Source organism: Globicephala melas, chromosome 5, assembly GCF_963455315.2.
Source record: "Globicephala melas chromosome 5, mGloMel1.2, whole genome shotgun sequence".
NCBI lineage: Eukaryota > Metazoa > Chordata > Mammalia > Artiodactyla > Delphinidae > Globicephala > Globicephala melas.
The window spans coordinates 69,751,121-69,767,158 of record NC_083318.1 but is presented as its reverse complement, the minus strand read 5'-3'; positions in this window follow the sequence as shown (position 1 = coordinate 69,767,158).

Below are 16,038 nucleotides of genomic sequence, written 5' to 3'. Positions count from 1 at the left end.
ACAAAACAGATAAAAATACACCCTTGCCATCATGGAGTTTATATTCTGGTGAGGGAAATGGACCATAAGCAAATATGTAAAGTACACTGTATATTTAGACAGTTACAGGAGAAAAAAATTGTAAACCAGGGAATGAAAACCTGAGAAGGGATGTGTTTGCTGAAATGTTAGAAATGGTCGGCAGGCAGACTGCATTGAAAAGATGACATTTGAGTAAAGAGCTACAGATAGAGACAGAGTGAGCCATGTAGATCTAGTGAGGACAATCCTTTCCAACAGAGAACAGAAAGTGTAAAGATCCTGAAGTGGAAGCGTGTCTGGTGTGTTTCAGGAGGCCAGTGTTGCTAGAGCACAGTGAGAGGCAGGAAAAGCAACCGGAGGTGGGTTAGTTACAGGATATATTCTGAGTAAGATGGAAAGCCTGTGGAAGAATATGATGTGGGGAATAACACAGTCCGACTTGCTTTTTAACAAAATCACTCTAGCTACTCTGGAATACAGGCTTCTGGAGAGTAGGGGGGGAAGGAGTTATATCACTAATCCAGGTGAAAAAATTATGATAGGGGTGGTGGTGATGAGAAGTGGTTATATTCTAGATACATTTTGAAGCTAGAGTTAACAGAACTTGCTGACTGGATATGGTGTGTGAGGGAAAGAGAGGAATTAAGGATGACTCCAAAGTCTCTGAGCTGAGCGGATAGAAGAGTTCTCATTGTCCGAGACAGGGACTGTGTTGAAGGACAGTTTGGGAATGGGGGTTTGTGTCCTAAGTCAGTTTGGGACAGGCTAACTTTCATCTATTTGGATGACTTCATGTCAAGGAAGAAGTGTTGGCTGGATGTGTAAAGTTGAAAGCCATCAACATGTAGACAATATTTGTTACGGACTTAATTGTGTGCTCCCCCAACATTTTTATGTTGTGGCCCTACCCTCAATGGGACTGTATTTGGAGATAGGCCCAGTACTTTAAAGAGTAAATCAACGTTAAATGAGTTTATAAAAGTGGGGCCCTAACCTAATAGGACTGGTGTCCTTATAAGAAGAGGAGGAGACACCAGGAGTTCACACACAAAGGCCAGGTGAGGACACAGCAAGGAGTCAGCCATCTGCAAGCCAAGGAGAGGGGCTTCAGGAGAAACTAAACTTGCAAACACCTTGATCTGGAACTTCCAGGTCCATAACCATGAAAAAATAAATTTCTGTTGTTTAAGTCACCCAGTCTGTGATATTTTGTTACAGCAATCTTAGCAAACTAAGATGACATTTAATGCCGTGGATTGCATAATTTCACCAACATTGTGAGTATAGCAGAAAAGGAAGAAATTCAAGGTCCCCTGGGGCTTTTCAATCTTTTGAGTTTGAGGTAGATGGAAAGGAACTAGAAAAAGAAACTAAGAAGGAACAGCAGGTAGGAAGAAAACCAGAAGAATTTGGTGTCTTGAGAGCCAAGATAGGAAAGTATGTCAAGGAAAAAGAAATGATTAACAGTATCAGTTACTGCTAACCAACATGAGGCCACAACCAATCTTTCATTAGTCAGATGAGAAATGCATTTTTTTTCCCAAAATTAGTGAATTTTGAGGTCTGTTTCAAATTAGTTTGATTCAATCTAATTAATATTTTAAAGCTAAACCAATATCAGAATGGAAAATCTTAAAATTTTCTTTTCAGAGAAAATAAATTTTCCTTTTTAAAAGTTAGTGATGTATATAAATTTTATAAATTGACAGTAAAGAGCCAAAAGATGAAGAAAATTCATATTCTAAAATTGTAAATATCCAGTATTAGCACATTATCTTGTTGTGGCATTTGTTTCATTGCTAAAAACTAGAAACAATAAAAATTCAATAATTGGGCTTCCCTGGTGGCACAGTGGTTGAGAGTCCGCCTGCCGATGCAGGGAACACGGGTTCGTGCCCCGGTCTGGGAGGATCCCACATACCGCGGAGCGGCTGGGCCCGTTAGCTGTGGCCGCTGGGCCTGCGCGTCCGGAGCCTGTGCTCCGCAACGAGAGAGGCCACAACAGTGAGAGGCCCGCGTACGGCAAAAAAAAAAAAAAAAAAAAGAAAAAATTCAATAATTGATTACATGAAAAGTGGTTCTTTGTTAAAGAGGAAAAGGCAACTTATATTTATAACAGGAAAAATAAAGGTATGGGTAAAAAATAGGGAAAGTGGTAAGAGATTCCATTTTGAAGAAGTCAATAATTAAAATCTGAACTTAACAACAAATTAATTATTTCAGTTCTGAGAGAGAATAAGTAGTTATTCCAACCTTATTTTAACCTCTCATTAGCAATCTATGATGAATATACACAGGGCCCTAAAGCAGTGTTAATATAGCAGCGTGCAAACGTTTGATTTAGAGTTTAGTCAGGTGCTATGCATGAAATAATCACAAAGGTATTAAGTCATCAAGAAGTTAAGTATCTTGCCAATATTCCACAGAGTTAATAGCCAAAGAGAAGTCAGTGTGTATGTGTGTGCACGTGTGTGTGTCTGTGTAAGGAATACATTATTAGATTTTAAAGTTTTTTATTTTTGCTATTTATAGATACTCTTTCCTATTTTATTTATTCATATTCCTTTTTGCTTCCAGTTGTTTCTTATTTATTTCTTTGTATTTAGCCCTTATGTGGTTTCCTACAGTGGTTTTCAAAGTACAATTCTCCTAAAAGGCTATCTCATATTTCCTCAATATTTCCCTGAAGTAATACTGTATGCAGTATTCACTTAAGAAAATGTTCATTTTTTATTTTCCCAAGAGTTTGAGTAAACGCATGAATAATGCAACCATCAGCAAAGCATCATACTTATGAAAGTATTATGGAAGGTGTGCATAATATTAAGTAGTTGCCAGAGTCATGAAACTTTTCTCTGACAGTTATGTCATATTTAGAGCATGATATCAAACACTCCTTTAGACTCGTTGGATGTTAACACCAGCAGGGAGTTTAACAATCCGACCCAAAACTCTGTTTTTAAGGTGAGAAATAGTAAGATATATAGCAACTATATGATATGCAGAAGGCATCTAGTAACTTACAGACCTAGAATTCCATTCCAGGTCATTTAACTCCAATCATCACTCTTTCCAAACATCTCATTATCCTTTCTTCAGTTAAAAAATAGTACTAATTTTGGTGCTACTCAAACTGCTTTTAAAACAGTCTATGCTGTTTACTAAGAATTAAATTTTCTAATAATAGCAAGTTGGATATTTTAGCACCTAGTTTAAAAACTGATTCTACTCTCACATCATATCGACCAAGGAACATCATTTTGTTCATTAAATTGTCTGCATAATAGAAATTTTGTCACCTAGGAGATGGTAAAGAACATTTCTGGATTTGCTTTTCCTTTTTTTAAGAAAATTGTTAAGCAATTTTATAATTCACTATGTGTCATTATGTCATTTTAACGATCAATTCAAATGATCATGGTTTTCCAAAAATTGCTATTAAGTCATTATTAAAAGAGCTTGAACATTTGTAATGATGTAGAAAAAATAATAGAGATAATAGGCTTGGCTTTTCACTCAGTACCCAATAATATGAATTTTTATAGGGCAAAATATGAAGCATTTTAAAAGAATCTTGGCTTTTTCAGCCTGGTTCATATTTTATGGAAGGCAACATGCTACATTTGGGGACATAGGGAATCACGACCCTATCTTTTGCCTATATTATTTATATTGTTTTTTCCTTCATTGAACTCCTCCTCCATTACCAGGTACTTGATATTTAATTAATGATGAACAGTTCCCATTTTCTGTATAAACAGCAGCAAGACTTTTACATGCTGGATTCTATCACTGCAGTGCTTTTCTGCCCATCTCATCCTGGAGAATAGCAAGATGTAATTCTCCCTAGTACTCCTCCAGCTGCTGTAGTATTTGGTTAAAACCTCTATTTGAATATTTTTGCCATAGCTCTATAGTTAGCTGGATATATTTTTTCCCTGCTAGGTTGTGTCCTCTAGGAAAAATATTGTGATAGTATATAGCAAGAAATCCTGGTATTGATACATTGTAGGAGATCAAAAATATGTCAAATAAATGAAGAATGGAATGAATAAAAAAGATAAGAAAGGGCCATATGAATGAATAGAAAAATCTTAATGAATTGTCTTGTTAATCAGAGAGAGTAAACATATTGCAAAACTAACCGATGCCTATTCCTGGCTTGTATAGTACACTGATAAACAGCAGACAAATCTCCACAAATTAAAGCAGACAATTAATGGCAGCACTTTCTAACTAATGCTCTGAAACCGTTTGTTGTTGTTTTTCGTAACTCAGGAGTGACTGTGACATGTCCCAAGCAATACAATGTCAAGAAGAATGTTATGGGTTACTTTTTGGCCAAGATGATTAAATATCTAGTGTGCTTTCCTTTCTTTTCCTCTTCCTCCCGCTTCAAAGAGGCTAGAAAAACAGAAGTCTAAGATAGAGGAGCCACAGGATGGAAGAGGCTCAGATCCCTGAGTCAGTACCTGGAGGAAATCTACTCAGAATTTAAATGAGTAAACAACATTGGACCTTACACGAGGGAGGAGTAAACTTTTAGCTTATTATGCTGTGTATTGTTTGTTATAGAAGCTAGGGTTAATTACCATGACAATGTATAAAAATGAGTAATCTCAAAAACATAATGTTAGTATAAAAAGCGAATTGCAGGGGCTTCCCTGGTGGCGCAGTGGTTGAGAGTCCGCCTGCCGATGCAGGGGACACGGGTTTGTGCTCCGGTCTGGGAAGATCCCACATGCCACGGAGCGGCTGGGCCCGTGAGCCATGGCCGCTGGGCCTGTGCGTCCGAAGCCTGTGCTCTGCCACAGGAGAGGCCGCAACAGTGAGAGGTCCGCGTACCGCAAAAAAAAAAAAAAAAAGCAAATTGCATACTATATATATAAAAATATTAAAAGCATGATAAATAATGTTATTTTGTATACATATGCAATAGTAATACACAAGTATGCATGGAAAGAGAACTACATTTAAGATGGAAGAACAGTTGTAGTGGCGTACTGAGGAAGTTTCAACTGTTTCTGTAATGTTTTGATTTTATCAAACAAGATCTGAATCAATTTTGACAAAATGTTAGAATTTAATAGAGCTGAATGCGAAGCGGTGGATGTTTGTTATATGATTTTTTGATGATTTTTTCCCTGTATTTTGAAATATCCAAAAATCAACTTTTAATGATTGGGAGGAGTTCAGAGAGAAGTCTATAAATCATGAAGAGTTGGGGAGAAAATTTGTACATATTCATCAAGCATATAAGATGTAAACACAAATCATAAAACTTGAAAAAAAGGATGTCTTTTCTCTTAATGGAGAAATATATTTTACTTAGAAAGTATAAACGTATGAGCTGTCCCAGAGTTGGAACAGTTTAAAGATACAAAGTGAAGCAGGGATTAGTCCAATTCAGAAATCCCAGCACAAGTTGGAACATACTCACCACAGAGAAGAGGTATGCATGCCCCAAACAGATCTCCCTGGGAACAGCCTGGCCCTGGCGTCTGGGACATCTCTGCTTTCCAGTCAAGCATGATCATTTGGCCCCATCTACGACCTACTCTCACCATTCCTGCACCTAGTTTTTAGCCCCAGGCAAGCTGCACACAATGCAGATGTCCTTGGCTCAGCCCCACATCCGTCTTGCTGCCAGTTTTCTTAGTATTTGCTGCCCAGGCAGTTCACAGCTGGGCTGAGTGCCTAATGCAGCCCCCTCAGTCCAGGGCAGGACCACAGTTGCAGGCTTGGTGTGTGTCTGCACAAACAAGCAAGAAAAGAGGACCTCGATCACATCTCTGGGTTTATTCCTGCAGCAGCAATGGATAAAGCTGTGTTGGTTCACAAACTGGCCCCCCTACAAGGAGGGCAAGGAGAGGCTCAAGAAAAAGGCAGAGTGCTCCAGATTGGTAGGTGGCAGTGCTAATAAGCGAGGGAACTTACATGCGAGGCTCGTCTTGGGTGCTGCAAGATGAGTAGATCTCTGCACATGACCCCCAGAATCTTAAAACTTTATACAGAGGTCTTAACAGGGTTCAGTCACGTATTCCATCCAAATGGTCTCAACAACCCCTTACTCTCTCAAGCCTATGTCACTGAAACAGCTCCCAGTGTGCCCACAGAGGGCAGAATGTACATTTCAAGGACACGGAAGGGGGGAGAAGCCCAGGTCAACTAGCAGTCCTGTCCTCTCCATGACCTCCTCCAACAAACTGGAAAGTCTTTGAAGTTTGCCCAAGCCTCCTGCATCTTCGTTTGGAAGCTTTCCCCACTCTTATATTTCCTTTCATTTTTTTAGGTGCCTCAGCCACCTTTGAACTCCATTCACCACTGAAACTGCAAATTGTCTAAAGCCCTCATTTTCACTTTGACTAAAACTTATTCACACCAGTATGTTAACTCCCTAATGTTTTAACACTTTTAAACTTTTGACCTCTAGCTGTAGAAAGACTTTCTCTCCATCAGTGGCAATGAGTTAAAAAAAAAGGTGTCAGTTTCAAAAATTGAATATGTTAGTTATTAATATAAAAATTGAATATGTTAGTTATTAATTAGCTGACACTTTGTTAGTGCTCACTGTTCCAGGCACTCTTTGAAATGTTTTAACGTGTATTAACACATATTTAATCCTTGTTAGCAATTCTATAAAATGGCACTGTCGTTATCCTTATCTTGCAAATGATGAGTACAGAAGCCCAGAGTAGTGAAGCAACGTTCCCAAGGTCAAACAGTTAAGCAATGGGGGAGCCAGGATTAGAAAAGACCAGATATTAATATTCCAGCTTTGGGGAAGAAGAAACAGGAACTTTGCTACATAAAAATATAACATGGTGATGCATGATAATTACACCACAATAAATGGTGTGAGGGAAATAAGTCAATATTTCAATTGATTAGTTAACTTATACTAACAAAATAATTTCTTCATTGCTTATCATATTTCCTTCATTAGTATCCAAAACAATGATTGCTGTGTAATCATTAAAGGAACACTGGAGCAGGAGACAGGGAATTGATCTAGATAATTTTAGAAGTTCTTTCTGCTCTAATAGTCTGTGAAAGGGTCCTGTTAGTTTTTTGGCTATGTTTTATTATAGTTTGTTGCTCTGATAACATAATCAGCTGATCACATCGTACATATTTAAAAAAAAAGAAAGCCTTTGCCCCTAATGTCTACTGTTCAGTGTCTTAGTTTTGAGCCCTATTATTCAGCTGATTGTGAGCTGACTCATGAGTCTAGATACCTGTTGAACAGTCATTCCACTTCAGACAGGGACTCCAGTGCTGATTCAGCTCTGGAAATGTTAGTGTGTATTCAGATGAGAGGCATCTGGGGTCCAGTGGAAAGGGCTAAGAATAGCCCACTTGGCAGCAGTGAGGTGGCAAAGCTTAGAAGACACTGGGAAGTGGAAATAGGCTTGGGACAGAGATGGAAAGAAAAACCCAGATAGCAGGAGGAGGACATGAACATCAGGAAGTGTAAACAACAAATTGGTCTCAGTGAAGACTAATAACAAGCATCGTAGTGAAACCTAACATCAAGAAGAGTGTGTTCACACAAACGATCAGGGCACGTCCTTGTGAGGCTGAAAGAGAAGCAGCATCAAATGTCCAAGTTGACATGCTGAGAGTTTTACCGGGGAAATCTATAAATAGGGGAACTCCAGCCCAGGAATCTGGAAATTATGCATGGGAGGATTCTACTCCCTGGACAAGGAGAATAAGAACAGGACTCAGGTTCAAGTCTACGCTACTAGTGAGAGATTGAGGCTCAGAGAATAAGGCAGAACTTGGGAGTAAGTTCAGAATCATATAAACTGCGTGGTAAGTTGAAACCTGGTCCCAGAGTGTTCTGATGGAGTTCCTTACACGAACCTTGCCTCAGATATTCTTTCAAAGGAGAGATTTTCAACCTCATCAGTACTTTCAGACCTAAGCACTCCTTTTTCTTCTAGTTCCTCATGTGAGAGCCCAGCAAGAGTTTATTTTTGTTGCAGCCATTATGTCAGAGGAAGGAATGTGAACCTGATGCTTGCAAGGTTTATGGAAGAGAAATGCCAATGCACTTCCTGCTACATTGCCTTACTACTTATGAAAGGGAGGTTGAGACAGAGTGTACCACTCATTGAGAAAGCTTCCTTGAGTATGCACCAAATCTCAGACTAAAAATTTGGAACCGAACAGCCACGTTTATCCAGAGGTAAGCAGAAGCCTGGTTAAAGTGTCAGCAGTAGCAGCCACATAATTCTTGGTTTATCTGCAAGGGCTTGGGTAGCCCATCCAAATGTCTTGTTTTGAGAGCTACTAGGCAAATTATTTTTTAAAAAAGCTTTTAAAGGACACACATCTATTTTTTTAAAAATATACTGAATTTGGATGAAACCTACAGTATCTTAACAGCTTCGGTTTTACTTTCTTTCTGGTCCATCCTGGAGACCACCCATCCTCTCTTATATCAACCTGTCTCTGTCAACACATGATGTTTTTAATTCACTTGTTCTTATCCAGAAGAGCAACCCTGAAACCCTCTAACTTAAATCACCTCAACTAATTAACTTCCATTTCTACAGTCAAATTACAGAGCACAATTAGTGACAAGCCATAATTATGTGGATTGGTATGCTTACTGACATGGCCTCTGACATAATCTGGACCATCGGGGCCACTCATTTTATATGTCTCTTGTTAATCTTAGTAGATGGTGTTGATTAATAGTGTTGAGTACATTAGCTTTAGGTGTTATTCCTTAAAATTATATAAATAAACCGTAGAGTAAGTACATTATATTAATGGTATTTTTTAAAGTCTAGCTATAAGGAAAAATATTTTATTTTTTCCCAAATGATAGTCCATATCAGAAGTTTAAAAGTTTCCATTCTTTTTGTTCTAACATAAGCTTTCTACTCACCTCTTTGTACAATCTCATCTACTCACATGGCTTTATTTACCACTTAAAATCTCCAACGTATATTTTAGGTTCAGAACACTGTTCTGAACTTAAGTGATGATTGGATCCCCTTGGATGTCTTGTAGTTGTTATCTCCAGTTTCCTGCCCTCCCACCTCCCGTGTTCTGTATTAAGCAGCACACCCCAGCATTAACCAAGACAAGAATCTGGGAGTCATTTCTTGTCACCAACAAATGCTAACAGGGCCTGTCCTGCCACCTAATATTTCTCTAATCTTTCCACTTATTTCCAGCCTCAATTCCCATTCCACTGTTCTAGTTCAGAAAACAAGCCTCATCTATAATATTGCAAGCACCCCCTAATTGGCCTCCTTGCCTCTAGAGCTTCCTTGCTCCACACCATTCTTCACCCAGGCTAACTCTCCTCACCTCCCATCACCATAGTCACAACCAGAATGACCTTTTCAAAATGCAAATATGATTATATCAATCCTGAGATAAATTCCTTTAATGCTTTCCCAGTGCTGTTAGGATATGAATACCTTAGGACAGCTTAAGTCTTCCCATGACCTGGATCCTGCCCATCTCTCTGGCTTCTTGTTCCATCTCCCTCAATTTTTCTCCTTTCTCTAGAAGGAGTTTCTTGTTATCTATTCGTTATTAACTTCTAGCGTAACTTCACAACGGTCAAAGAGTACAGTTGGTATGATTTCAGTCCCTTGACATTTGTTTTGATTTGCTTTAAACCCCAGCATGTGGTCACTTGGGGCAATGTCCCATGTCATTTGAAAAGAATACATACTTTGCAGTTGTTAGGTGGAGCAGTTTATAAGGTCCAGTTTGTTAACTGTGCTGTTAAAATCATCTATATGTTTACTACGTATGTTGTCTGTTTGTTCCATTATTTTTCAAGAGAAGTATGTTAAAAACTCCCACTATAATTGGATCTTAGTTTTGTCAATCCTATAGTGTTTTTTAAGGCTATAAATTGAAGTGCAAACAAATTCAGAATTATTATATCATTCTGGTGTATATATGTCTTTTTCAATATGAAGCATCCACCTTTTTCTCTAATGATCCTTGGAGATTGTTTCCTTTATCTGATACTATGACATGTGAAAATATGGGGGTATACTTTACCTAAAAATTATTTGTGTTCTTTTTAAAAAAATTTTTTTTAATTAATTTATTTTATTTATTTATTTTTGGCTGTGTTGGGTCTTCATTGCCGTGCACAGGCCTTCTCTAGCTGCGGTGAGCAGGGGCTACTCTTCATTGTGGTGCACGGGCTTCTCATTGCACTGTCTCCTCTTGTTGCAGAGCACAGGCTATAGGCATGCGGACTTCAGTAGTTGTGGCGTGTGGGCTCAGTAGTTGTGGCTCGCGGGCTCTAGAGCGCAGGCTCAGTAGTTGTGGCACACGGGCTTAGTTGCTCCACGGCATGTGGGATCTTCCTGGACCAGGGCTCAAACCCACGTCCCCTGCACTGGCAGGTGGATTCTTAACCGCTGCGCCACCAGGGGAGCCCTGTGTTCTTACTTTTAAAGTTAGTCTTTTTTAAGTGACATACACTTAAGCTTTATTTTTGCTATTCAGTCTGGCAACCTTTGTCTTTTAATTGCAATATTTACTTTTAAATTTAATGTAAATATTGGAATATTGGGTTTAAATCCATCATCTTACTACCTTTTCTATTTGTCCCACCTATTCTATGTTTCTGCTTGGATTCACATATTGCAATATTTTGTGTTACAAGCAAAGTCAAATATGTTGAAAACAGCATGTTAATTATAGAACCTTATGCAAAACACAGATATAATACTTTTCAATGCTTAGCCTTTACAATGCCTTATTTTAGAAGCAGTTTGCCTAGAGGACACATTCTTTATCATAATTAAAGTCACTGTAATCAAAACCAAGTGAAGCAATTTGATTTTGGAGTCATTTTGTATTCACGATGTAAGACAAAGTATAGAGGTGGTAGATGTACCAGACCCATAAAAGTACAGAGTTCTATCTTTATGATTATTACAAGGTAATTTTTATACATTTTTACTGCAACCTTTGTGGGGTTATACACTCTGGAATAATGAAATAAATTATACTATGTTAAATATCTTTTCCAAGAGCCAGACTCTTTCAGTATAATATAATGAGGGGGCTGTTTGTGAGGGTTAGCAAGACTTATGAAATTTCTGGAAGCCAATCCTAACCCAAAATCAAAATGTATTGTCATTATTTGATATGGAAGGGAATAGCAATAACACACCTTTTATTATAATTTTGTTGTAAACAACTCAGTTGAAAGGATTCCATTTCAAAGAAAAATAGTTTGATTGTAGCAAGCAAGGAGAAAACAAAAAGAAATCATTGCTTCTTCATTAGATGACTTGAAAAAACGTATCAACATTTCCCCAAATCAGATACTTAAAAGTTTCAAATAAATTTTTTAAAAAAGAGCAAGAAGAAAGGAAAGAAGAGAATCTTTATACTCTTAGAAAGGGCTAAAATGCTGAGAGTTGGCTGTAAATAAGTTGAGTAGAGGGCAAATTAAATGAAGACATTGCTTAACTGAGCTCCATATGCTGCAGCTCGCCTACCTTAAGATTTAGGTAAGGAGATTTGATAGGCATCTCAGAGTCATTGGTTCCTAATTTTAGAGAATTTGCAGAGGGAGAAGCAATGTTCTCTGTGACAGAAAAAAAAAAAGGCATTTTTAGTCCTTGTATCTTCAGAAAGCCTTTTAAAAAGCTGACTGTAAGTTAAGATAGATCACTGATAGTCTCTACTTTATGAGTACTGAATGTTTGCACTGCTTCACTGCTTTCACTTGAATTCCTCTTTCTTTTAGTATCAAAGGGTTCCTTTCCAGAGACTGTACTCAAATCACATTGGCTATGTTTTCAGCATTCACCAGATTCAAAATTTTACTGGATGGTTATTCTTCACCAAGAACCACTTTTTTTTTTTTCTTTTAATCAGTTGGGGAGAGTTTCTGGCTGTGGGACATTAACCTCTGGAACCAAGAAGCCAGGTGGTGTTTGGCCTCAGCCCAGGACTGCCCTTGGCTTGGACTAGCCAAGGGACTGGCTCTACCTGCTTCCTGGCCTCTCAGCATCCACTATTTATATTTATGCCTTAGCAGAAATTACAAATAACTACATGCCAGACTCCGTGGGAAATGCAAAATTATGGAAACTATAAATGTTAAGCCTGAAAATGCCAAAACCTTTTTTTCCCTGAAGTATAATTTCTAAAGCTGAAAAAAACTGGATGATATGGCATCAAATACATATTCACAGAAGAAAACTAGTTCTGGATTTTAAGCAGCATATCTTATTAAACACACATTCCAGGGCTTCCCTGGTGGCGCAGTGGTTGAGAGTTCGCCTGCCGATGCAGGGGACGCGGGTTCGTGCCCCGGTCCGGGAAGATCCCACATGCCGCGGAGCGGCTGCGCCCGTGAGCCATGGCTGCTGAGCCTGCGCGTCCGGAGCCTGTGCTCCGCAACGGGAGAGGCCACAACAGTGAGAGGCAAAAAACAAAAACAAAAACAAACACATTCCAAGAGACTGTGTCATCTATTTTTATAGTGGTATCACATGGTTTTGATTAAAAAACAAGGTATGCTTGGAGCATCTCAAAAACCTCCTACTCAGCCCTAAATTATATACCCCTAAATAGTCAAAGATGCCAGAAATTATGAGCTCATTGTGCTCATAATCTTGACATGCATACCTTACTATTTTCTTAGGGTAAATTCCCAGAACTGTTGGCACAAAATCAAGCACTTTAAAAAATTTAAATATACAGTTGACCCTTGAACAACGGGATTGGGTGGAGAGGTTTAGGGGCATGGACTCCCCCCACGCAGTGGAAAATTTATTTATCACTTTATAGTCAGCCCTCGTATATGACAGTTCCATAACTGCAGGTTCAACCAAAGGCGGATCTTGTAGTACTACAGAACGTATTTACTGAAAAAAACCCTGCATATAAGTGGATCTGTTCAGTTCACACTATGTTGTTCAAGGTTCAACTGAATTATCATATTGTCCTATAACATAATTAATGTTTTCCTAAATTGCCTATAAGTATGTGTAGTCTAGGTCATGGGCCAAGTACAGAATTCAGATCCCTAAAGGGGCATTTAATTTTTAAAGTCCAGTTCTCTAGAACTGAGAATTCTCCTAACAGAAGTCAGGGATTAAACCAGTAGAATAAAAAACTCACTGATGAGTGTCAGATGATAGGGGTTCAAATACTTATTCTAGTAGTTATTAGTTGTAGAAATTTGGGAAAGTCAAATATTCTCTCTGAGCCTCAGTCTCATACTTAAAATTTTGTGGCACAACTAGGTGATTTTCTGGTTCTAGTTTGGCTTTGTGATTCCGTGATGAAAGTGGGAAATTTAAAATGTCAACGTGGGCATTTACAGTCTCCAAAATCTCCCTCTGTCCTTGTTGCAACTGTCTGGTAAGCCTGAAATGTGAGAGGTTTCCATTGGTTTAAATTTGCTAAAGAACAATGAACTTCTTGGACTCATTCCTTACATAAATACATATTAAATGCTCAGAACTTGGGTCTTACAATGATAAGTAGGGTACCATCCCCTCTCTTGAGAAACTCAAGCAGTCATGAATAAAAACCATTATGCAAATGATTAGCAGATGAGCAACAGTCTGTAGGGATGGATAAGTGAATCTTCAGCTAGGATGGCACAGGTAGACTTCGCAAGTTAGGTGGCATTTAAGTTAAAATTTTAAAGATATATAAGTATTTACCAGGCAGATAAAATGGAAAAGGGTATTTCTTTGGCAAATGGCATGTGAAGATACATGGATGACCAAAATATTTAGTAAATCTGGAAAAATAATTCCATCTAATTTATCACTAAAAGAAAAAAAATTGCATTGTCTTTTTCTTTTGCAAAACAAATATGTGATTTGGAGATCTTATGCTACTCATAAATCATATTTGTCAAACGTTCAACTTTTGTCCATTGTAGATTGTTTCCAATAAATAACTTTTTATGGTATATTTTTTTTATTGTAAGGAAAGTTCCAAATCCTTCTTTGGCCTTTATCCTCGTGGATTTTTAATACTTATCAATAACACTGAGGTTCTCCCTATTCTTAAGTACTATATTCAGTTCCTCTAACTTTCTTTTAAAATTATGGTTAATGCCACTCCATGCAGTAGCCACCAGATGGTAATGAAGAGCAGTGTAGCTTCGTAGTCTTCTGAGGACCAAATATATTACCACTGTGTCATGTTATGTGTTCCTGTGCTTGTTTGGAAAATTTAGTTCCAAATGCTGTGTTGGTTTGATGGTCAGCCAGTATATACCTGTGATACTTCGATTATTTACTTTGTGTGAACCTGATTTGTGTGTTAGATTCCGTATTGAGGATTTAAAAAAATACTGAAAAAGACATACAACTACCTGACATTATGTTTTTCTTCAAAAGTTTTTGTTATTTAAACAATTTGAAAGGGCAAAATATTTGTGTCTATAATGATTAGTGAAAATAAATACATCTTTAGGCTAATTTAATTTTTCTTCTGGTTAGGAATATATTTGAAGTAGGAGTCTCTTCATATCACAAGTAAAAAAATGATAAAAATAATGCGAATAGCTACAATAAAATTGCATAAAATACACAATGTATTCCACACCTTTACTACCTGGGCTTATTTAATTGCCAAATATTTTCACTACATACTGTTTTTCTTAAAGTTTGCAAAGCAAATAGAGATATTTCTTCAAAGGCTTAAGCCCTTTTCTCCTTAAAGAAAGTTAAAAAGCGTTTTATTTGAATAATTGTACTGTACATATCTTTTTTTGCTAGTGTTATATATTCTCCGAAATTTCTATAATGAACATATATTATTTGGCTGATTAAAAAATCAAAACACAACATTGTAAATCAACTATACTCCAATAAAAATTTTTTAAAGACAAAATTAAAATATAGTGATCCATTTAGAACCTCAATTATGGCTCATGTATGTTTAACATTTATACATGCTCACATATCATAAGTGAGTCCTTACCTGTGTCACAAAAAGCTGCCTATCCTAAGAACAACAATGGCAATAAGTTATTACAAGATAACATTCAGGATTCTATAATAATTTTATACCACTTATTTGGGGAAGGATTTAATTGCATTTGAAAGGTAAGAAAATAATTGCTTGTTGAATGGACACAGCATTAATTTTTTCTCATACCCAAAAGATTCAATAAACATTTAGTCTTATATCCCCATACCACTTGTGTCAGATTAGGACTCTGCAGATAAACAGAACCAATAGGGATTGAGAGAGAGAGAGAGAGAGAGAGAGAGAAAGAGATTTTAAGAAATTGGCTCACACAATAATGGAGGCTGGCAAATTCAAAATCTATAGAATAGGTTGGCAAGCTGGCAACCCAGGGAAGAGTTACAGGTTAAATCTGAAGTTCTGCTGGTAGAATTCCCTCTTCCTCTGGGTAGGTCAGTCTTTTTCCTTAAGGCCTTCAACTGATTGGATGAGGCCCACCCACATTAGGGAAAGTAATCTTTACTTAAAGACTTCTGATTTAAATGTTAACTTCATCTAACAAGTACTTTAACAGAAACATATAGAATAATTTTTGACCACATATCTAGATACCATAGCCAAGCCAGTTAACACATAAAATTAACATTCACACCACTCCTATAAAATGCTATTCAATTTTTCTATGAAATATTTCAGGCACAGAGAAAAGTATATGTGATAACTAGCCTTCAAAGATAGCCACCCAATGAACCATGCCTCCCATGTGTATCCTCTTTTTATGGATGTGGTTTGGTCCTATAATTTGATTTGACCAATAGAATGCAATAGTGGTGACACTCTAACTTCTAAGGCTTGTTCTTAAGAAGTTTTGCAGCTAAGTCTGACTATCCTGAGACCAACCTGTTGTGAGGAAATCCAAGCTAACTAAGTAAGGAGGCAAAAGACAGAGATTGAGAGAGATCTAGTCAACCCTCCAACTGTTCCAGATATCCTAGCTATTGTGTCAGTCACGTGAAGCATTAAGCTATCTTCATAGACAGCTTGGTCAAACCTTCAGAGAACCACAGTCCC